Source organism: Lathamus discolor, chromosome 3, assembly GCF_037157495.1.
Source record: "Lathamus discolor isolate bLatDis1 chromosome 3, bLatDis1.hap1, whole genome shotgun sequence".
Classification (NCBI taxonomy): domain Eukaryota; kingdom Metazoa; phylum Chordata; class Aves; order Psittaciformes; family Psittacidae; genus Lathamus; species Lathamus discolor.
In genome coordinates this window covers 148,009,088-148,032,277 of record NC_088886.1, presented here as the reverse complement: position 1 = coordinate 148,032,277, position 23,190 = coordinate 148,009,088, and positions in this window count along the sequence as shown.

Sequence of the window (23,190 nt, the reverse complement as noted above, 5' to 3'; positions counted from 1 at the left end):
GGCTTCTACATTACCTCCAACAGGTAACAGCACTGGGGCCACAAGCACTGGCAAGAGTTTCTAGATTGCAGACCTTTTATTTCTGTTGTGCATGAATTCAGTCTTTCTGATTGTGTAGCATCAGATCTGTGCTTGGTTATGCTCCAAGAAACACCTGCATAAGCTTTGAAAAGAAGGGTGAAACTTAATCTATTACCACATTCATCTGGAAAAAGAATGACAAGATATAGTGCATGGTAATATAAGAAGCCTTTTTCTTACTTTCCCAAGTATAGAAGGAAAACTGCAGCATAAACTCTATCATCTGCTGGAGACATCATGAAAAATATAAATATATCAACTTCTAAGACTGCAATGCGAGCGCTATAATAAATACATAAAGAGGTGTTGAGAATGTCTGCGCTCATTTGAACATATGCTTCTGCATTTCCAAAGTGCCTCTATTTCATAAAGGTGCTTGTTCTGAAATAGTGGCACTAAATAAAAGCCTTTTAATTTTCCAGACAGTACAAATAGAGTGATTTATCCTTCAGGTGAAAGAAAGAAGGGAAGGGATTATCTTTTTCACCTCCTGTGTTTAAAAGGTATCCCATCAAACTCGAGATGACATGACGTTTACATGGATCACTGCTTAGTCATTCAAGATGCAGGATGGCTGAAAGATGTCAAGTGTAGGGCAAACACCTGCGTATGTCAAGACAGTAGGAGTTACACATTGCATTTAAGACCACTAAAGTGCAGCATGAAAGGGAGAAACTGAAATGAATGTGGTGAATACAATGGACCTGCAGCATAACAAGGGAAAGGGAATATTCATTAATGTGGAATTAGAGCTCGGGGAAATTTTGCAGAGAGCATACACAAAGCAGTGTTTGCAATGCTGAAAGTGACTTTGAAAAAGGATGTGCACCTGATCAAACAGCCCTGGCTGTATTTCATGTTCCATTCTGCTGGCTCCCTGCACTGCTGCTGATGGGTCTCATGTGCATTAGTGGATAATGAAGTTAGCAGAAGTCTCTCTGCAGTATCTATGATCATCATTTTGAGCTTTGTCAAGTCCAACACTGGAGGAGCAACAGAGAGAAAGAGAAGCAGCATCCTGCCCCATGGAACAAAATACCCCAGAAAAAAACTGATGTGTCAGCTGGGATTCTTTTGAAGGTGCAGTGAAACTTCAGTGCTTTACTTCATCAGGGCTCCCAAACCTTTCAGAAACTGCTTGAGGGCTCCCTTTCATGTTGGGGAAGCCACTGCCAGTGATACAACCAAGGAAATTACAGCAAAGTGGAATGTACCGATGCAGACAGGATGGTCTTTATCCATTTCTCTCTGCCTGCTATCAGTCATAGCCTGAGACATTAAACTCTATCCCAGACTAAAAAAGCCTTCTCTTTGCTGTTAAAGATAAGAGGCAACAGCTTTGTAGAACTGGAAGTCTTGGAGATCCTTTAAAATAGAGTTTACAGAAATGCTTCTTTAGCTTTACAATACTTCTGAAGCCAGTCAAAGAACAGGGCAGAGAAGACTGAAAGTCTGCATCCAGCTATTTTCTTGGAGTTACAGCTATTGATTACAATTGCATTGACTACCAGACCATTTAATCTAATGAAATTGTTCTTGAATGGCACTACAGCAATTGAGATGAAAGTGTAGACAACTTGGAAGGAAAGTTTGAAAGTGTTGGAGGAGGCAATAGCTGGGTTGCATGGTACAAATGTGTTTATTAGCACATATTCTGCACTGACTGTGTTGTCTTCAGCTGTATTCCTATAGAAACTCTGTTATTTCACCAGAAGTAATGCAGAAGGAGAATACTTAGTAGTTTTCCTACTATTTCAATGAGTGTTCTCCCATATAATAAATTTATAAAGCTGTCAGGTCCTAACGCTGAGTCAATAACAACTTATTGATATAGGAGGCAAATATAGCTCTCAAAGGCGCTTAGATAATTCTGTTACTTGTGGCTTAAGAGGAAGACAGGAAGTTAATTATTTATACTATGCATGGGGTTCACTAAATGAGAGCTGTGATTCGCAAGATGAGATGGAGTCATAAATTAATGCTTTGCAGAAACTGTTCTTTACTCAAAGCAAAAGTAAAGGTGTTTGTGGGACGGAGCAGTGACAGATATCACTGTAACCCAGTAGGTTAAACTGCTTCTAGAGAGCCTCCCATCACTCAGAGCTACTTATACAAAGAGGCTGCACTTTATTCTGGGTTTCCTCATGCACTTGTGGTACCCTAAGTATAACATTGTCTGGCTTTTGTCACATTTCCAATGAAAAATTATCAGAGTTTTAGCTTATCTGCTGAAAGACCACTGCGCGTGTCAGACACCAGTCTGTTATGTCTGAACCTGATACGAAACCCAGTAGCGTTATATTAGTTCTGTGGGTTTTGTTTCTTTTTAGCCAACATTGTTTCTTGACCCATTTTTATCTGTCATTGGACCCAAAAAAGAGAGACAGTACTTGGTTCACAGACTTTTTGTGAGTCACCTTTTCAAATTAGACAATTTGATTAATCGCTTCAGCTAGCAAGGGTCTTCAGAGCTAGCTTTAGAAAAGGAGCCTTTCTAGTCAGGACAAAGGTGCAAGAGATAACATGATTGCCCTCAGACAGCCCTCCATTGATTTTAAATTATGTTGTAATATTTCACTGCATTCCCTAGTACGGGATCTCTTTAGAAGAGGATGAAGGCTGTTCTGCTCCCGCGGCACCCAGTGCTGCCTCTCTGAGCCCTGGGAAACATCTGCAAACTCCTTTCCTGCAGCCACAGAAGCTTCGACTTCTGATTATTCCTCAGCTACTTCTCAAGTTTATTTCATCTTCTTCCCTATTTAAACCCTGAAATTCTGTCCCAGCCATCTTTTGAAACTGCAGCCACCACGTCTATAAAGCTCTTGGGTTACCTACTGCCTCTGTTGCTCAGTTCTTCAACCACTTCACACTTTTGTTGCAGCACTTAACTGTAGGTGTTAATTGATGGACTACAAGTGATGTGAGCGTTCAGCCTCGTAGCTCATGACAGAAAGAGTTTTGCTATTCTGCCAAACAAAAGAATTAAGGAAACTGCTGGCTCCTATCGCCTTACATGCAAATAGTGCCCAAGCTCTGGGAGAGATACAGGTGAATTATTAATGGGGCGGGCACCCGCTAGGGCACCTGCATAACTTGAGTGGGGCATCCAAGCTCGCATAGAAGACACTGGGAAGTAACTCAGGAATGAACAACCCCTTTAATAAATTACAGATTAAAAGCTCTTTGGCCAAAGAAAGGTTAAATAACAGGGATAAGTGAGTCACTCTGTCTTCCCTTCCTTCCCTCCCTTCCCTTACTGCAAGTTTAATAAGCCAAAATCAAAATCATCTAGGCCTGGAGCTTTCTAAGATTTAAGACTTTCAAATGTGAAGCACCTCATTATACCTGCCTATTTTCAATAAAAAGGGAAGATAACTGGTGTCACATCAATGTCTTATCAGTGATATTTGTTTGACTTCTATTTCAAAAGTGCACTGCCTGCTTTTTCTGGTGCTGGAATCAAACACTTCTAAATCGTACAGTATAAAAGATGTATCATTTTTCACCCAAGAACTTTAAAAAGGAGACCAGTCTGTGTTTCACTCTGTAGAAATAAAGAACTATTGTACAGTATAGCATATAACACTTGCAACATGGCCAATTGACTTCCTTCCTGTTAATCAACTACTCTGTTTACCTTCTTATACAAACCATTTCAAAACCATTAAAACTAAGAGGATTAGCATCACATTTCTGGCAAAATGCACCTTAATTTCAGCAAACGCTACTTTCACTCTCTGAGGAGATTTAAAAAAACCTTGAAAGAAATGGATTCTTTATTGTGGCAGATTCGCTGAAACACGTATAAATTATATCTCCCGTTCAAAAGGCAAGTGGGGCAGAACAAGCAGGGTAGAATTCAGTTCTCTCGATCTAGTGAGAGAAGACTGCAAAAGTATTAAGTTACCAAGAAGGAAAATTTCAAAGCAATCCTGAAATGTGAGTTAAATCCTGACAATCCAAGTTAATTGTTCTGTCCTGGCCATGTACAAGTAGTTCTTACTTTTGTAGCCTTTACTTCTGAAACAGTTGGGAATGGTTCACTTGGTCCACAAGCCAAAAGTTCAAGGCTGAAAGCTTCCCTTTTCATATGCTCCTGGAATTTGTCTGGCACAGAGAAGTAGATGCCCTCATGCCATTTATTTTAACTTCGGTGTATTTAGCTTCCAGTCTTGATCATAGAAGTTCTGCATAGAATTAAATGGAGGAAAGCAATTGTTCCAAATAACTTCGTATCTGCTTTAAGCATAAGCACCATGTAGCATCAGTTTAAACAACTGCAGAGATGCGTTGTGCTTTGTCAAATGTGGTGTGTAGGAGATCTAACTAATAACAACTAATCACAATTTGAGAAAATGTATCATAAAAGCACATTAAACGGATATCATGGAGTCTTAACACCTAAAGGACTCACATCCCCAACACAAAGGCACAAGAAAATTATATATTATCAAATATAACAGAAAAATTTACCTCTGAGTGAAATTGCACACAAGGGTGGAATCAGGGGTCTCTAAATTGTGTGTAAAGGTCCTAGAGATTAGACATGCTACATAATGTTTCTGTTCCTTCCCTAATAATTTCTAATAGCAAATTTACTCTTTGCTTACTAAACAAGTTTATCCAGAGAAACACCTAAGATCCCACTTGTAAAGTAAAAAAATGCTGATTTGGAGCCCTTTCATCAGTGCATGTCACTATTTTCTCAATCCTGTTACTAAATTCCATCTGTATTCTCAATACTGTTACTAAATTCCATCTACATTCCCAGTATTGTTACTAAATTCCATCTACATTCTCAATAATGTTACTAAATCCCATCTACACTCTCAGTAACGTTACTAAATTCCATCTACATTCTCAGTACCATTACTAAATTCCATCTACATTTCCAGCACCGTTACTAAATTCCATCTCCGTTTTTGTCATTTGCTCATAATAATGAAAAATATGAGGGTTTTCTCCATTTTCATTACCTAATTTGATCCTGCTGAGCAGGTCAGAGAGTAAGAGGCACTTCTTCGTGCCATCCCTGAAAAACAGATATTGACGAGGCGAAGGGAAGAACTCAGAGAAAATATCATTTTTATTACTGATGACCATTAAAAGTCATTCAAAGCAACACATTTTCAGGTGAGGCAATGTGTTAAAAACAAAGTTTTCCAACAAATGTTTTCATTTTAACCATTTTTTTTTTCCATCTAACTCTGCTTAAATCACACTCAGAAATAAAACCGTGGCTCCAAAGGAAAGTTTCAAACTGATGGTAGAAGACACAAGCTAAAATGCCACTGAAGTTCAAAGCCAGCCCTACTGGCTGTCTTTCCAGTTATCCTGATATCTAATATACGGGTATTGCTCTGTGATTGCTGGTTTGGGATCAGGCTTTTTAAGGCACATAATTTTTCAGACAGACCTTGAAGATCAGTCTCTGGGATCTGATGATGATGGCCTCTTCTGCCTGACAAGATAAATGGTCCTTTATAGCTCTTGTCATATCATAGAGCTGGCATTAGGAAATTAAGATAAAACTTTTTTGCTGGCATTGCATTGTTATAGGTCTGCATGACTAAACTTCTCGTTGCTGGAAAAAAGGCTTGTGGGGGCTTTTCAGCTGAACAAAGGACACAACCCCACCAGATGAAAGCTTGGAGGAGCTGCTCTGTTATCTGTCTTGGGGCAACAGGCATTACAAATGAACTGCTTATCTCCTATAGCTGAAAAATTCAATCTGCTGGCTTGTTCATCAAAAGGAAAAACTATGTTTAATCGCAGACCCTTAATTCCAATTTAGTCTGGAGAGTTTGGTTAAAGTAAAGAATTCCTACCATAGAACTTCATAAAAGACTTATAAAATATCTACCTATGTTAGAGAAAAAGCCTCTGATAGCAGTTTTGGTTCATAGAACCATAAAATGGTCTGGGTTGGAAGGGACCTTTAAAGGTCATCTAGCCCAACCCTAATTATTATCAGAAAGCTTCTTGATCGGTGGTGCACAAAGTACTTTCGCAGAGGGTATGGAAACAACTTTTTCACAAACAGTAGGCTTCTCTCATCAGCAGGTAGTAACAAACAATTCTAGAATATTGCTTTTCTGTTGCAATGACAGTTATAGGAATTACAATTGAGAAAAATAACTGTGCACTCAGAAGGATGGTAACAGAAAAGAGCAAAACACTGCATTTTCCATGCAGTGGTCCATGCCATGTGCCACTGCTGTAGGTCTCTTCTGGCGTAAAAATAGCGAGGGTTTTACAAGTCCTGTTTTTGCAAGGCATCTTTTTTCCCAGGTCCTAAATTTCTTGCTAAAGATTTTGGGAATGAGAGCATAGAGCTGTCGCTTCTCCTTTTTACTCCACCCCAAAGAAATAAAATGGGGATTTCAGCATCATCTGTCTCATAGGTCCTTGCATAAACGTAACTAACTTTCATCGGCAACAGAAGATAAGCTCAAACAACCCAGTGCTGGGCTGCATCTGATGGCTACTACATAGACAATGCTGCTAAAACTGGAGGCTTAGCCTCAATCAGATGGACCTGGCTTAGCTGCTGTGAGAGCCCAGAATGAGCAGCCTGAGCCCTGACAGCAGGGAGCTGCCTTTAGAGTCCACCCTGCGCTTTGCATTGCAAAGTGCTGCACTGCAGCTGCAAGCTGGGTATGAAGAAGAGAATAAAGAAGTCCAGCTTAAACCCTCATTTCTGTCAGAAGAGTTAAAGGCCATTAAGCTCAGTCTTTCAAGCTGGTTAAGAGAAAGCCACAATAGATTCAGCAAGATATACTGTATATTAAAAGGTTCCTGATTTTTTCAAAATGATAACCTGCTGAAGGAAATGATGTCCTCTGCCACAGTACCTGGTTGTCTAATTGCAAACCATGCAACCTTATCCCCCCAGAGATTTACAGATAAAAAACCCCACTGTCATCACCTCCACCCTCCCTGGCTCCACTCTCTCTGTACAGCAGGTAAGACAAGAAACAGGGACTGGGAGACGTAAATAGACAGAGTACATTTGAGAAACTGGACAATTACGAACACCAGCATGGACACGCGTGCAGCAGGAATGTAACAAGTTAGTGACAGGAGGCTTTGCAACTGAATACCAGCAAAATAAATAACAAATGTGGCTTTGGAGGAACATGGTAGCCCTGAGTACTTCAATTCGGGTGACTGATGAAAGTACCCATCTGGACAGAGTTTAAAAATACATATATTACAAAAGAAAAAAAGCTGAAAGAGGGACTTTAAGATGAGCTCTTAGGCACAAGTTCTTCCCTGTGAGGGTGCTGAGGCGCTGGCACAGGGCGCCCAGAGAAGCTGTGACTGCCCCAACCCTGGCAGTGTTCAAGGCCAAGGTGGGACAGCCACAGCTAATTTGATGAGTTTCAGCCCAAGATTTCTCTTTCACTCCATTGTTCTAGAAACTGGGTTCTGCTCCATGCGTCTCCATCACTTCCCTCAAAGAGGAAGATTTCTGTCCACCATCTAATCTTTAGAGAGGTCCACCACTGCTTAGATACTTTGATGGATTCATCTGCTGCACCTATCTGCGTAATGGGTGATATTTCCCTGTCCTTAACTCAACCACAAGCCTTTTATTATATTTTCTTTCACTTATCCAGCTGAAAGGGGAGTAACAGGGCAGCTTTGGTGGGCACAGGGTGTCCAGCCAGGGTCAACCCACCATGGAAGCACACAGCTCTCTGCCTCTCCCTCTTGCCCTGGATGCATTCTCTTGTGTGTACCATCAGGGCATTTTTACATTCATTCTTTGCTACAAGAGGAAGGACGAAGGAGGTATAATAGGGGGTGAAGATCTGCCTGTTTCATGCAGGAGTGTATTAACTGAACAAATTTTTATGGATGTGGAAATCTAAATGACTTTTCTGCCTTTAGGCTTTCTGCACAGGATTGTATATTCAGGTGGATGAAATAGATGAGTAAGGCTGGGTGAACATTTAGCAAAACTAAAATCTTTAGCTAAATTCACCCTGACCCCTGACCTCTACACACACTGATTTGGTTTCATTTTGCTGGGCCTAGCATCAGGTTAGGATGAGAGAAGACAAAGAAAACCATAGGAGGAAAAAATGCCAAATTTCCTTTCTGCTGCCTGTACCTCTTATCCACTGTCCTGGAAAACCCTTTTCCTAGGGTGATGGGTAAGATGGGTAGGGACTTGTCAGGGCTGGGTAAATACCCTTTCCTAAGCACTGGCAATGCAAACATGCAGAACTAAACCTCTCCTCCAAACACAGACTATGAGGAAGCTATTTGCAGACACAGGCAGCAGGAAGGTGGCTAACAGGGTCATATGTGACCTTATACAACCCGCTTCATCTCATTTCCCTGTCTCTTCTCAGTTGTTTTAAATAACAAGCAGTTTGAGACAGGAGCTCTCTGGAGCCCTGTGGCTGTAAAAAAAGGTGCCCTGACCCCAGACATGCAAATGTTGACACACAGCTTGTGAGCACCTCTTCTTTAGCATGGTTAAAATACCCATCTGATTCCCAAAGCTTTAGCAGCTCATTTCAGCTTTCTCTCTATCACAAGAAAATCACAGTCTCGGCAACCTGTAGGTGCTACCCTGCCAGGAAAAAGGAGACATCTGATCTGACCCGTTTTCTTACAAAAGAAGCGAGACCAAATATAAGCAATTTCCCTGTGTGTTGCCCAAGAAGGCTACAAACCCTGACTTTCCAGGCAAAAAAATAGGAGGGTAAGCTATTAACATCTTCAAATGTACAACCTCCTCTCGTTATCTTACAGTCAGGCCCACACAGTCTATTTAGTATCGTTCAAGAGTTCACTGAGATGAAAATAATGACAAAAAATACTGTGACAAGATAAAGTACAGTGCTATAAAAATTCTCTACAGTGCTATAAAAATTAGATTCTTAGCAGAAAAGAGAATGAAGAGGTAATTTAGTAAAAGTGATGGATGAACCTCAGAAGGTTTGGAATTTGAGTTCAGTGCAGTCGCTTGTTCAAACCTGGGAAATTCAGGAGAATGGTCTCCCACCATGAGAGTTGGTCCCCTCCAATTTCTCACCCTCCTTAAAGCTGGCAATGAGAAGAAAACAAGAAACAAAAGGCGATTACAGTCTTTAATCTAGACAGATTCCTGGTGGTAGTTAAATCAATTCTTGTTTGACCTAAGCTGGTTCTCACATTTCCTGCAAGGAGAGAGCACATGTTTCCAACAGGAAAATGGAGACATGTCCTGTGATGTGTGCCAGGAGTTGCACAGCATCTGAGGTTGCCAGAGTATCACCTTTCACATGTGTCCCATTTTATGCAAGAAGCTCCTATAACTGCAAAAAGTCCTTTTTGACTGGTTAACAGTTTAGTAGTAATGAAAGGGAATACTTTGGTAGTGGTATGATTGTCTGGCACTGATAAATAGAAGTAATGGCTTGCATTTCGCTAGTACTGTTGATCCTCAGATGTCAAAGTCCTAAGAACTGAAGTATCTTTATTGCTACTATTATAACTGCAGAAAAGTGAGTCCTAGTGAAATGAAATAACACACAGAATCACAGAATCACAGAATCACAGAATCCCAAGGGTTGGAAGGGACCTAAAAAGATCATCTAGTCCAACCCCCCTGCAAGAGCAGGGTAACCTACAGTACATCACACAGGAACTTGTCCAGGCGGGCCTTGAATATCTCTAGTGTAGGAGACTCCACAACCCCCCTGGGCAACCTGTTCCAGTGCTCTGTCACTCTTACAGTAAAGAAGTTCTTCCTGATGTTAATGTGGAACTTCCTATGCTCCAGTTTACACCCATTGCCCCTTGTCCTATCACTGGATATCACTGAAAAAAGCCTAGCTCCATCATCCTGACACCTACCCTTTACATATTTGTAAACATTGATGAGGTCACCCCTCAGTCTCCTCTTCTCCAAGCTAAAGAGACCCAGCTCCCTCAGCCTCTCCTCATAAGGGAGATGTTCCACTCCCTTAATCATCTTTGTGGCTCTGCGCTGGACTCCTTCAAGCAATTCCCTGTCCTTCTTGAATTGAGGGGCCCAGAACTGGACACAATATTCCAGATGCGGCCTCACCAAGGCTGAGTAGAGGGGGAGGAGAACCTCTCTTGACCTACTGACCACTCCCTTTCTAATGCACCCTAAGATGCCATTTGCCTTCTTGGCCACAAGAGCACATTGCTGGCTCATGGTCATCCTCCTATCCACCAGGACCCCCAGGTCCCTTTCTCGTTCACTACTTTCCAGCAGGTCACCCCCCAACCTGTACTGGTACATGGGGTTGTTCTTCCCCAGATGCAAGACTCTACACTTGCCCTTGTTAAATTTCATCAAGTTTCTCCCCGCCCAACTCTCCAGCCTGTCCAGGTCTCGCTGAATGGCAGCACAGTCCTCTGGTGTGTCAGCCACTCCTCCCAGTTTTGTGTCATCAGCAAACTTGCTGAGGGTGCACTCAGTTCCCTCATCCAGGTCATTGATGAAAATATTAAACAGCACCGGTCCCAGCACCGACCCCTGAGGAACTCCACTAGTCACAGACCTCCAGCTAGATTCTGCGCCATTGACCACAACTCTCTGCCTTCTTCCTTTCAACCAGTTCTCGATCCACCTCACTACTTGATCGTCAAGCCCACACTTCCTTAGCTTATCTATGAGGATGCTGTGGGAGACAGTATCAAATGCCTTACTGAAATCAAGAAAAACTACATCTACCGCTCTACCATCATCCCTCCACCTAGTCACTTCCTCATAGAAGGCTATAAGGTTGGTCATACATGACTTCCCCCTCATAAAACCATGTTGGCTGTTCTTAATGACCCCCTCATCCTTGATATGCCTAGTGATGGAGTCAAGAATAAGTTGTTCCATCACCTTTCCAGGGATGGAGGTAAGGCTGACCGGTCTATAATTACCCGGGTCCTCCTTCTTGCCCTTCTTATAGATTGGTGTGACCTTTGCCATCCGCCAATCCTCAGGCACCTCGCCCGTTTCCCACGACTTACCAAAGATGATGGAAAGTGGCCTAGCAATGACCTCCGCCAGCTCCCTCAGCACCCGTGGGTGCATTCCATCCGGACCCATCGATTTACAGATGTCCAGATTGCATAGCTGATCCCTAACCCAATCCTCATCTACCAAAGCAAACTCCTCCTTTGTCCTGACTCCTTCTGGGGCTATAGAAATCCGGGGCCCTCGGGGAGAGTCTGCAGGAGTAAAGACAGAGGCAAAGAAGGCATTCAGCACCTCTGCCTTCTTCATATCCTCTGTCTCCAGGGTACCCACTTCGTTCAGCAGTGGGCCTATATTGCCTCTTGTGTTAGTTTTATTTGCTATGTATTTGAAGAAGCCCTTTCTATTGTCTTTAACCCGACTAGCAAGATTGAGTTCCAAGGAGGCCTTAGCTGTCCTAATTGCCTCCCTACATCCTCTAACAACTGTCCTATATTCCTCCCAAGCGGCCAGCCCCTCCTTCCATAATCCATAGATTCTCCTTTTCCACTTGAGTTTGCCCAGCAGCTCCTTGTTTAACCACGCCGGTCTCCTAGATCCCTTACTTGACTTCCTACTCATTGGGACGCTCCGATCCTGAGCTTGGAAGAAGCGGTCCTTGAATGCTAACCAACTATCTTGAGCCCCTTTACCGCCTAGTACCCTTTCCCATGAGACTTCCCTTAGCAGTTGACTGAAGAGGCCAAAGTTGGCCCTTCGGAAATCCAGAACTGTGGCTTTGCTAGGTATTCTATTCCTCCCACACAGGATCCTAAACTCCACCATCTCATGGTCACTGCAGCCAAGGCTGCCATTGACCGTCACCACTTCGACCAAAACACACCATGTTCACCATGGGACTGGATGTTACAAACAGGAGTAAAATTCAGATCTACCAAACCCAGGATTTAATTTTCAAAAGGGAATCTTTACCTATTTCATTGAATGGTAGGCAATGTTTTGAACATGTGAACATATTTTCCCTAGGCACTTTTTATGAACTGAAGAGTATGAAGTATAGACCTTGGAAGTTACATGAGTGCTAACATCAGCTGGTTGAACTACTCATGCTAAAAGCTACACAAATGCCATAAAATAAAACTACTTCAGTACTTCACTGAGATTTAGCCTGACTAAGGACCTTTACTTCTAAGCAACTAAAACCTGATATTTATCCCCAGAAGGCCAAATTTCCAGTGATGGCATCATGTAGAATTTCATATTACCTAAAAAATTATATATATATATATATATATATATATATGTACATATGTATATATGTATGTCTGGTAATGTAGAAGTCTAAGTGTTGAATTGGGCATTTATTGTACACACCTGGCCACTGAGAAACTTTACAGCTTCACAGTGAATGTAAAAGGGAGGGTTTGAATTGTTTAGATGGCTGCATGTAACAGATGTAAAGCGTGGAGAGCTGAGCCTGAAACCACACCACTCTATGCAGGACAATTGCAGTTTGCTGTAAGCACCCAGCAACACACATGAAAAACATTGGTTTTGTTTCAGACAAACACTTTGCACTCTTTCCTGCTGCCTGTACAAGCAAAATAATAACTTTCTGCTTCTCACAGTGTCAGTAAACTATGACTGAAATTCGGGTTGTTTTCTTTTACAGTCTTTAAAACATAAGCCTTGATAATTTTTTTTAACTGCATTGACTAAACTTAAAGAAATATTACATACATTTCATAGAATCATAGAATCATAGAATAGTTAGGGTTGGAAAGGACCTCAAGATCATCCAGTTCCAACCCCCCTGCCATGGACAGGGACACCTCGCACTAAACCATCCAACACAAGGCTTCATCCAACCTGGCCTTGAACACCGCCAGTGATGGAGCACTCACAACCTCCCTGGGCAGCCGATTCCAGTGTCTCACCACCCTAACAGGAAATATGTTTAGGATGTTTCATTAGGATGGAAAGAAATATGACAGCTTCTGGACAAGGCATCCTTTGGAGGAGTGACACGAATGCATATATTCATTTAAGTTTTGAGTCTCACCTGGCTAGCGGAAATGAGAGGCAGCTGCCTTGAATGTAGGAGGAACGCACAAGAACATCCATAATCTAACACAGAATATTTCACCAAAGCTATGCCCAGTTATGTGAAAGTGGCTGGATGGGGTCAGAGCAGAGGTGCTCATGGTCCAGCACTCTCTCCCCAGATGAAGAGCATGCAGAGAGCACACATGCATGTGATGCTGTGAGTGATGCTGTCTGAATCTTTTCCACCTGGAGATGAGCTGCACCAAGTATGATCATATACATTTATGCACATACTATATAAAAGAAGAGATTCTTCTTTATTCTTTACCTTCTTATTTGTCCATAGCAGATTAGGCAAGAACTGGGGGTGTCAGTGGCCTTCCCTCTCTCAAGCCTGGGGTCTGGCCAAGTAAGCTATCCTCCTCCAAAGGGCAGGCATAATCCTCGCACCCTCCCCACCTCCTCGCTGCCCCTTTGGGAGAATGTTTTTTCCTTTTGTCATTTTCCCCTCACACTTTTCTGATTGGACACGTTATTTATGGATGTGATATACTGTATTTCTGAATTGATTTTGTGTTCAGCTATTGTAAAGCATTTTTGTGGACCAGTACCTCAGGGTGATATATATTTTTTTTCTTCGCTGATGGTCTGACTTACCTTTTTCTCCCTGAGTTTCCTACACTTTGCCTCTTGTTTTCCTGTTTCTTCCATATAGGACTAGAATATGCAGCTAACATCTTCAGGAAATAAAATCTCATAAGAAAATGGTAACAACTGAAGTGCATTTATTTTAATGAGACAATTACATTCATTTGCTTATGACCAGTAATAAGGAATGAGAAAAACTTTTCATTTTATGTTTTTCCTCTCTTTTTTTAAATCACTTTGCTCTCATTTCCATGTAATTCCATTCCAAAGCCCTTCACTAAGAGCTCACAGCATTTCTGATGACATGCTGGTGGCAACCAGCAGAAGCCCAAGGAGGTGGAGACAGACAGCTCTCCATGTGCACTTCCACCCTTCTCACCAGGAAAAACCTCCCATGACAAACAGATGTGGTGAGTAGGCTGGTGATATAAAGTCACACAGATTGCAAGAACTCGTTTGGAACAGAATCCTAGAAAAGGGGAGGAGATAACAGTGGGTTTGGACAGAAGGCAAGACCTCTTATAGGGGGTCAACGGGATAATGGGAAACCATCCAACACTGGATGCGTGTTTGAAGCAAACATAAAAGTGAATTCATTGGCAAAATTGCCCTAGTATAAATAACAGTTTCTTCTGTGCATCACTGTTGACGGACTGAAATGAATGCAGTATGGAAGGCCTGGAATTTGATAACGTATTCCCATCATGTCAATAATTAAACTAGAAAAATCACAAACAGTTGACTATGAGCCGATCGTGACCTTTTGGGCTTTGTGGCCTTCCAAAGCATGACTCAATCACCGACTCCCATTAGAAGAATAGGTCCCTTCCATAAATAAGGCAAGTGACAGCAATTTAAAGACCTATGATGTAAAAATCATATGGCGTAACAGGTTAGAGATTGTCTTGATTCATTTCTTCTGGTCAGGACTGTGGCTGTCATTGACCTGCTACTCAAAAGTTGTAAGTTATTTATTAATAAGGTTTATAGGCAAGCACACAGGGATTTTAGCTGTTGTTGGAGTTAGAAAACAAGCGTATATTTCTGGAAACTGGCAATCTGCTTCAAGAAACATGAGCACAGAAGCGACAGGAGAAGTTGTTTCTGTACTACTGTTTGAACACTAACATTAGTTCCTCCTCACACCTTGCATTTCTCATTCAAAGCATCACTAAAGATATTCAAACCGTACACTTTGCTGTAGCCAGGAGGTAAAATTTCAGAGATTTGATGTTAATGCCTTTAATTAATAAGGAATGGCAATGGTAAGTGGCTCATTCAGCAGCCAGGATGAAGATGGGTAACTCTCCTGTCCATGCATCATCACAAGGACTTCTGGAAGGTGCTGACTGCTCCAGTACTTACAAGTGAGCACAAAGAAAGATGTAGAAAATAAGAAAAGAAAGGTGCAGATGTTGTAGATAGATGAGATATGAAAGAGCCTTCTCTTCTCCAGTCTGAACAAGCTCAGCTCTCTCAGCCTGGCTCCATAGGAGAGGTGCCCCATCCCTCCGAACATCTTCATGTCACTCCTCTGGACTGTAGCTCACTTGTCCTTTGGGCGCATCAAGACTCTTTTGTATTCTAAATTACTCCCACATTCAGACCTGACAGATCCAAGTCACATCTAGGACCTGAACTCTGGGTCTGAATGTTGTAATCCTCTTTAGAGAGAAGCCCATACCCTCATCCATGCAGATGACGGAGCTGATGTTGTATAGTCTCTCTGTTCTCAGCCAGTTGAAGATGAAGATTGGTAGTTAATCTGGAGAGATAACTGTCTTTTATTACTCATGTGGCTGTGTGTTCAGCTGTTACTGAATGGGCAGTTCTGTACAATACTTGGACTTACACATCAACTTCAGCAACAGTTCAAGTTTGGCCTAGGTGAGCAGTAAGCGCTGAGAACAGAGGCCGTGTTTTTCATCCCAGGTTTTTTATCATTTTACCAGATCCTATTTATTTTCAAGCATCCGTTCAACCTTTCATGCAAGATGAAAACTATAGCTTCAGCTGCTTTCTACCTGAGCGCTGGAGGAGTTCAAGCTGATACTCACATCAAAGCGCTCCGCATATTTATCATTCCTGATTCTGTAATAAGCAGCGACATCTGACAGATGCACAAAAGCACCACAGTTTCCACTTGGACCTTACAATGGCAGCAATGACTTCAAACCAGGATTAAAGACTCACTCAGGAAATACTGAGCATTTTCCTTACTGAATAATTACAATCTCCTCGCGACTTTCATTGCTGGCAACAGCGCACTGCACCCAGCGGCTTAGGAGTAAAGAGCATGGGTTGGGAGCTGCTGCTGCTGCAGCGGAGTTCACTGTTGGTTTTAGTGGGAACAAGAGCACACCTATAATTCTTCTCCAGCACTTTATCAAATGACACATAATCAGTTTAGTTTAGAATTTTTCAGACATGATAAAGATGCATGTCCTTGCAAGTCATGTTTTAAGGAATAAGTCACTTTTTCATTTACGAGAAAGCAAACCTTGCTCTGCAGTTAAAGCTTATGTTTAAGAGAAAAAAACATACCATAAATAAAGCAAAAAAATCTGAATTCAGCTATCAGGGTGCAATTCCTCAGTTGCTTGTCTCAGGAATAACTTGTATCAGTGACAGCCCCAAAAGTAAGGAAGTAAGAATATGTAACAACTTGACATTATTTCATACATAGAAAAAGCTGTTAAAAGAACATTATCCAGCCTGCAGGGAGAGGCACCTAATCACCCTTACAAGTGTGTCAGATGCTATTATTTTCTTTCCTACACTTTTTGAACCATCACATACATTTTTTATGGAATGTACTGCTTTATGCTGCGTGAGAGAAAGCAAGAGCATTGGCCACAAGCTCCAAACATGTTCAGTTACAAGAAAATTCAAATCCTACTGGAAAATTTCAGTTCCATTATGGAAGATTTGTGTAGACAGAAGCAATACTCAAAGTAACAGGGTATAGATACATACTGATCACAAAAGACTATTAAAAGTGCTTTAATTGATGTTTACTAAGATATTGGGTTATTTTAGTAAGTAATAATCTGATTTAAGGTTAGCAGATTTAGAAATAGATGCTTTATAAGCAACTAGTTTGCTTAAAATATGTTTTTCATGTAATTATGGGATTTGGCTGAAAAAAAAACCCACTTTGCAAAATTTAAAGCATCTTTATAAGTACATAGCCGTTTCTTCACCAGTGTGCAGTAGTTGCTTGCTCTGGATCACAGTGTGAATGCATCTGCAAATCAGTAAGATGACAAAATAAAGTATTTAAAATGATCTTTCGAAGGCACAACTTGCATTATGGGCTCATGCCCTGTAAAATTAATATCAAATGATAGCATAACAGTATTAGCATCTTCAACTATACATCCTCCTACAATATAATAGTTAGCATGAGTCCCTAAAGGATAAAATGGCTCTTTCCCAGAAAGCTGTATATTTTCATGTTTAAATAATCAATAAAGACTGTCCCTGTTGAGAAGTTCAGAAAGACTGTTCTGAATTCTTATTGCAGGGCTCCAGGTTGTGTGACGCAATGCAAATCCTGGTAATCATGGAGTAGGTCCCTGTTTTAGCTCTGGATGGCCCCTTTTGGGATTCATATTGACTGCTAGAATGTGATTCTGATTTACCTTTCATTTTATAATATAGCCTAGAGCTCTTTAGTGTAGTGACAGCAAAGGATTTAAACTTATTCAAGGAGCAGTGGTTAGGAAGACCTTGAATTCAAAGGCTGCAACACATTGGTGACCAGGGCTGGGTGAGCATCTTCAGCAGACACCAGCATACGTTCATTAGACTGATGTGCAGATAATGGTCAAATGGCTGGAGCCTGTGTGTGATGTTCTGCCCTGTGCTGTGAAAAATGGGGTATTGATAAAAAATAGTGGGTTGGAGCAAGCATGCAATACCTGAACATGTTCACATGGGCTCAAGTTGCCCCAGAGAAGCCCTATTGCCTTACATGCTTAAAACTAAAGCATATACACAAAAAAAAGGCATAAAATTAAAATTAAATACATACATAGAGTTCTGTGGAGCAACTTGTGTCCATGTGCTTAAAATTAAGAGCGTGCTTAATGTTTTTTCTGTTGGAGTCATCCTGACTTGCTCAAAGAACAATTTGACGCCAGGACTCAACAGGACTCAAAACTTGGGGACCAGCTGCAGTCCCCTATACCCTGGTCACTCTTTCCCTCCAACATGAGGCAACTGAAGCAGCCATTCTTCTGCTGTGTTGAGTGAATACAGTCCCCAGGTTTGGGTTTTTGCTCTGATAGGCTTAAACACAAACTGAAGAACTCAAAGCATCTTGATAGCTGATGTTTGTTTTCTTTCACAGAACTTCGTACCTTGCTTAAATTTGCAATTCTAAACAATTCCCCACCATGCTTCCAAATTCCAGCCTGATATTAAATTATTAAGGAGGTGTTTCTGAAATATCTTATCTTGACAAGTATCTCCTGAGCCAAATGACCTCAGGCACTGTTCCCAATTAATTTCATAAGGGAAAAAAAAATAGAAGGAAAGCTGGCAAGAGGTACCAGCAATGACCCTTCCCAAAGTCCTCCAGACTGTGCTGGGCTGCTCCCTGCTTGGAGGTGGATGAGAGGGAGGCCAGGTCCAGCATTGCCCCGTGGATTCACCTCCTTCTGCCACTGCTTGCTGTGAGGGTGGCAGAGCAGGGATGTTTCTGCCCATCTGATGCCATGGCTAAAGGCAGCACAACCATTCCCAAACGCCCACCAGGGCAACAACCAAACGTGAAATCAAAAGCTCCTTTTATTATCATTAAAAGCCATTGAAACAAAGGGTCTTTTTTTGTTGTTGTTTTTTATAAACAATATATTCTGAGAGAATGAGAGATTAAGTTTGAGGAGTCACTTCCAATCAGAAAGCCACCATTTAATTACAACACAGGAAATTACAGAGTGAATGGCCAGGACAGTGATAAGAGACTGACACCGGAGGATGACAGGTACTGAAATCCGACCACTTCATCACAAAGCTACTTATCACAAGAGCCTGTCTGGAAGGCTGACAATCTGATTGTACTGTCAACTCAATTCATAATTAATATATTTATCAAATTAATTACTGAAAAAATCTCACTGGTGCTCGCCATAAAACAGTGGCTAAATTCATTGCCTGTTGGCTTCGTTTACTGCTAATAACTGTGCTGTCAGTTTAATGAGGGCAGTGAGTGGGCTCTGTTTTAGCTGCATGACAGACAAATTGCCCTCTTATAGAGAATGATACAGAGAATTTAAGAGAAGAAAAGAAATATGTCATTGTTTGGTGACAGCCACAATCGGAGCCTTGTCTCGGAAACTTAGCATCAGCTCTAACGTACATGAAAGGGAGGTTGGGAATTCCTTTGTCAGCTAAATAAATACTTTATGAAATCCTGACTGATCCCTTCGTCTGAAATGACCTCGCGGCACCGCGTGGAGCTCTCAATAATTCCTTGTTTATTCCAAAGACCTGACAGGAGTTTGTTGTTCGACAGGAGGCAGGAACTACGGTGCACGTCTGCTGGTGTGAACACAGCAGCGATTCCCAGCTGTCTCGGGATGCAGGATACTTGAGGAATGGCAGGGATGGACCTGTAGGTTTCATAATGGCCAAGTGATGCACAAACAGAACAGGAGCCACAGCCATATGGAAGACGTGGACATCACACTGTTTTAACTTGGACAGAGAGCCTGCCTATTATGCTTCATTACTGCACATAATCTAATTGAGGTGCTGCATTGCTGAATCTCGGTGTCTTCTGTGAGGCTGTGCAACCCAGCGCTGGTGAACACCTGAAAGCTGCTCCATCCCTTTGCCAAGGGGGCCTTTGATAACACAAGAGTGGTCCATGCCTGTGAGAAGGAAATGCTGCCTCCTCAGGAGAGCAGGATGAGGGCTAAGCAGCACCTCAGCAGCCATCTGCAAAACTTCCAGTTATTGAGTCAGACCCTAGGCACTGGTTTTAATGGGATTTCATGTGCATCCTTTCAATTTGTTCAGCTCAGCCTGCGGAAGCTGGGCTGCGATGAAACAGGGCAAATCTGCCAAGAAATGAATATTTAATCCCGAAAGTCAGAAGAAAGTTGGGTTTTTTTCTTCTAATGACTATTAATTCAAGCTGTCAGCTCTGCAAGGTCAGAAAACCCAGCTTAATTTGAGCTGATCATCTTTTATGTTGTGAAAAAAGAAGACACCGTGGGGTGTGTACATTTACTTAATACATCAAAATCCTCTGCCGTGAAAAGCATTATGTTGGCCTAAAGGCTTGATAAAAGTTTTTTCTTATTATGCTATGTAAGCAGTATTAAACTAAAGCCCAGATAATTTACATAGTGTTTAAGTAGGTTTTGAAATTCTAGTGTTTCTTGTGTAATCAAGGGGTTTGAATATAATGTGGACAAGCGGTAACACAGTGCAATTCTACCTCACAAAGGTTAAGTGATAAAATTAATGCTGTGAAAAATCTCTGTAGCAAGCATTCACATTAAAACCTAATATGTGTTATAAAGAATACAAACACCAGTGATCGTTGGGGAAAAGCGTTTGAGGGAGAATAAAAGCCCTTGCAGGTTACTGATCATACTGGGTATGTTCAAATCTTTATCACTTGCTCCTTGCAAAAGCATTCAAATTCCCGCATCTTAAAACAAGGAGCCTGAGATGGAAAAGTTACTTTGTAGTGGAAGGATTTCAGACTTTTTCCCGGCAGTGTCCTCATTTTGTGCAATTGGTTCAGTCAAACAGCAATAAAATCATGAAAACAGTTGACAACTGTGACAATGAGAGTTAAAAGAATAAATATTCGGCATTAAAAGCAGGCTCCCTTTGTGCATGTACATACACATATATGCATGTCTATGTATAAGTTTTGTCCTTACATTATTTTCATGAGTCATCTTCCCATTCTTCAATACTTTCTGTTGGCAGCAGCAGCTTGTATTTTCTAGCTGGTTTCTGCCTTTGACTCCAGATACTCCAATGAGGATGTTGCTATAAGCATACAGCCAGCAAAACCACAGAGCTCGAGCTGCCATGCATGACATTTGTGACTAATATTACGACATAAAATTCAGACCTCTTTTTTCTCTTTCATCTAGGTCATACCTAGATCACAGACTGAGATTACAACCACTGGCTGCTGCCCTGTCTGTGCGTCACTCCGGCTTTTTATCCCGCTCTCTTTCTCTGAGCTTCCCATCCCTGATGGCTGCCCCCCCTAGACATCATGCCCAGCTGCTTCAATGCATTCCCTTGTCCATCGGTCGCAGCCGCAGCAGGGCAGCAAACACAGTCGAGTAATTGCACTGCTATTCCCTGGTCTGCTTGACAGAAAGAGGATTGCACACCCCAGCTGCAGGGATTTGCTGGCATTTACAGCTGGGGACATTGGGAGACATCAACTGCATCTTTGTGCGTGGCCACCTCTGTCGCCTCTGGGACAAGTCTTGCCTTGCTTTGCCCACTTGTAAAATAAAAATCACCCTATTTCCCAGCCTCAGAGCTGATGTCGTTTCTTGCTTGGATTAATGTTTGCAAAGCGTTGGGAAGTGCTGGCTGATGTGCAGAGATAGATGCTTTCATTTCATTTTAGCACCTGATTTATGGAGGTAACTAGCCACCGTCTGAATTAATAAAGATAAAAGTGCAATTGTATCAGTATCAGGCGACGCTTGAAAAATAAAAGGAAAGGCTCAGTTTGCAGCATCCATCCCTAAGGGATAAGAGTATGTCTGCAGGGAATGAACTCGGCTAGAAAGCCTGTCCTCAAATAATAAAAATGATCAACTCCTTAGAGTTATCTTATCCAGTCATCTCCTGTGAAACATTTGGATCAGATATCCCTTACCTGAGTTATTTTATTTGGCATATAGCACTTTAGGCAAGATTTTCAGGAGGCAAATAGGAAATGAGAGTTGGAAAACATTAATTAAATGTGAATACAACAGCTTAATGGGTTTTATCTTCAGATGAACTGGAGATGACTCTTTGCCATTCACTTCTTAAAACTGCAAGCAGAGATAAAGGAAATGTAGCAAGAAAAAGCAACCAGGGAAAAGATGAAAGATTTGGTAGATTGACAAGACCAAAGTAATTTGATTTGTATTCAGGTTGGATCAGTTCACAAATTTTACATATTGCTGCTGTATGGCTGCATAGCAAAGACAGGTAGAACGATGCTTGATTCTTGCAACAGACCCCTTTAAGACTAAAACTATCCTGTCTGAAGGCTCTTTTACAAACAACAGAGAATTGTTCTGAAACGTTTCAAGAGGACAAAAATGAATGTCAATGATTTTTTTTAGCATCAGGTCATTCAAAATACATTGCCCTTGAAATGCACTTTTATAGTTCAAGCAGTACTTTGCACTCCCAGCCAGCTTTTCCATAGCTCAGTGTCCTTGGGAAAATCCTGTACTTCTCAATACCTACAGAAAATATTTCCACCCTATACAAGTAAATGGTCAAACTGAGGAGAAACAAATCACACTTATTCCAGGCATAATGTGCTTTTAAAATGGCACATATTTTTTGTCTGGGTGTATATGTGTGTGCAGATGTTCACATTTGGTTTGTTTGTGTGTAGGGTTAACTACATTGCCTTCCTTTTTCTTTTCCTCGCGTACATGGAGCAACCTGTATCTTTGCACCACGGATTTTTGTACTGGTTTGGGGGTTTCTTTCATATTGTCTGTACAAGAAGAAAATGCAAATAAACGGAAAGTACTGTAGGTATTGGAACAGTCTCTCTGCAGGTTACTTAAAATATTCCTGGATTTCAAACTCCTGCCTGTAGTTTTCCATAACTATAAAACAGAAAAAATATTTCCAATAATGTCCACTATTAAACTGCCACTTCTGTACCATGTCTTCATTTTGAATTAGACATTATTGGTGCAAAACTACAGTCCATTTTCACACAGGCTCACATCCCACTCCAGGAAGGCACACCACCGTCCCTCCTATCACCCTCCTTCTCCCTTGCCAATGCAAGGACGTGCAGTTGGGGATAGTTATCTATAGATGGCAATCTTCTTCTTAGCACAGAGCTGAGGTGAAGCCCACCAGCTGTTTTTCCAGAACTAAAATAAAACACTTCTATATGCATATATATGTGAGCCCTGAAAAGCAGTCTTTTACCCCAGGATTTTACAGGACACATAGCAACAGGGTTTCAGATTTGATTTCAGTCCGGAGGGGCTGCTTTACAATTAACTAGTCTTGTATAGCAATAGGAATTTATTAATGTCTGCTAAACTGCTCTAGTTATAATACTAGTTATAATAATGTGAAAAGCTGCACTGAGTTCTGTGCTAACTTAAGTGGGCAAAGCACTGTCATTTCCTTAGTGTGTGGTCATGTGCATTACAGCAGAGGATTGACCCTCATGCTTAACACTTTTTAAATACACTGCATCCTCCATACTATTTTGTTCTTACGTTTTTGCT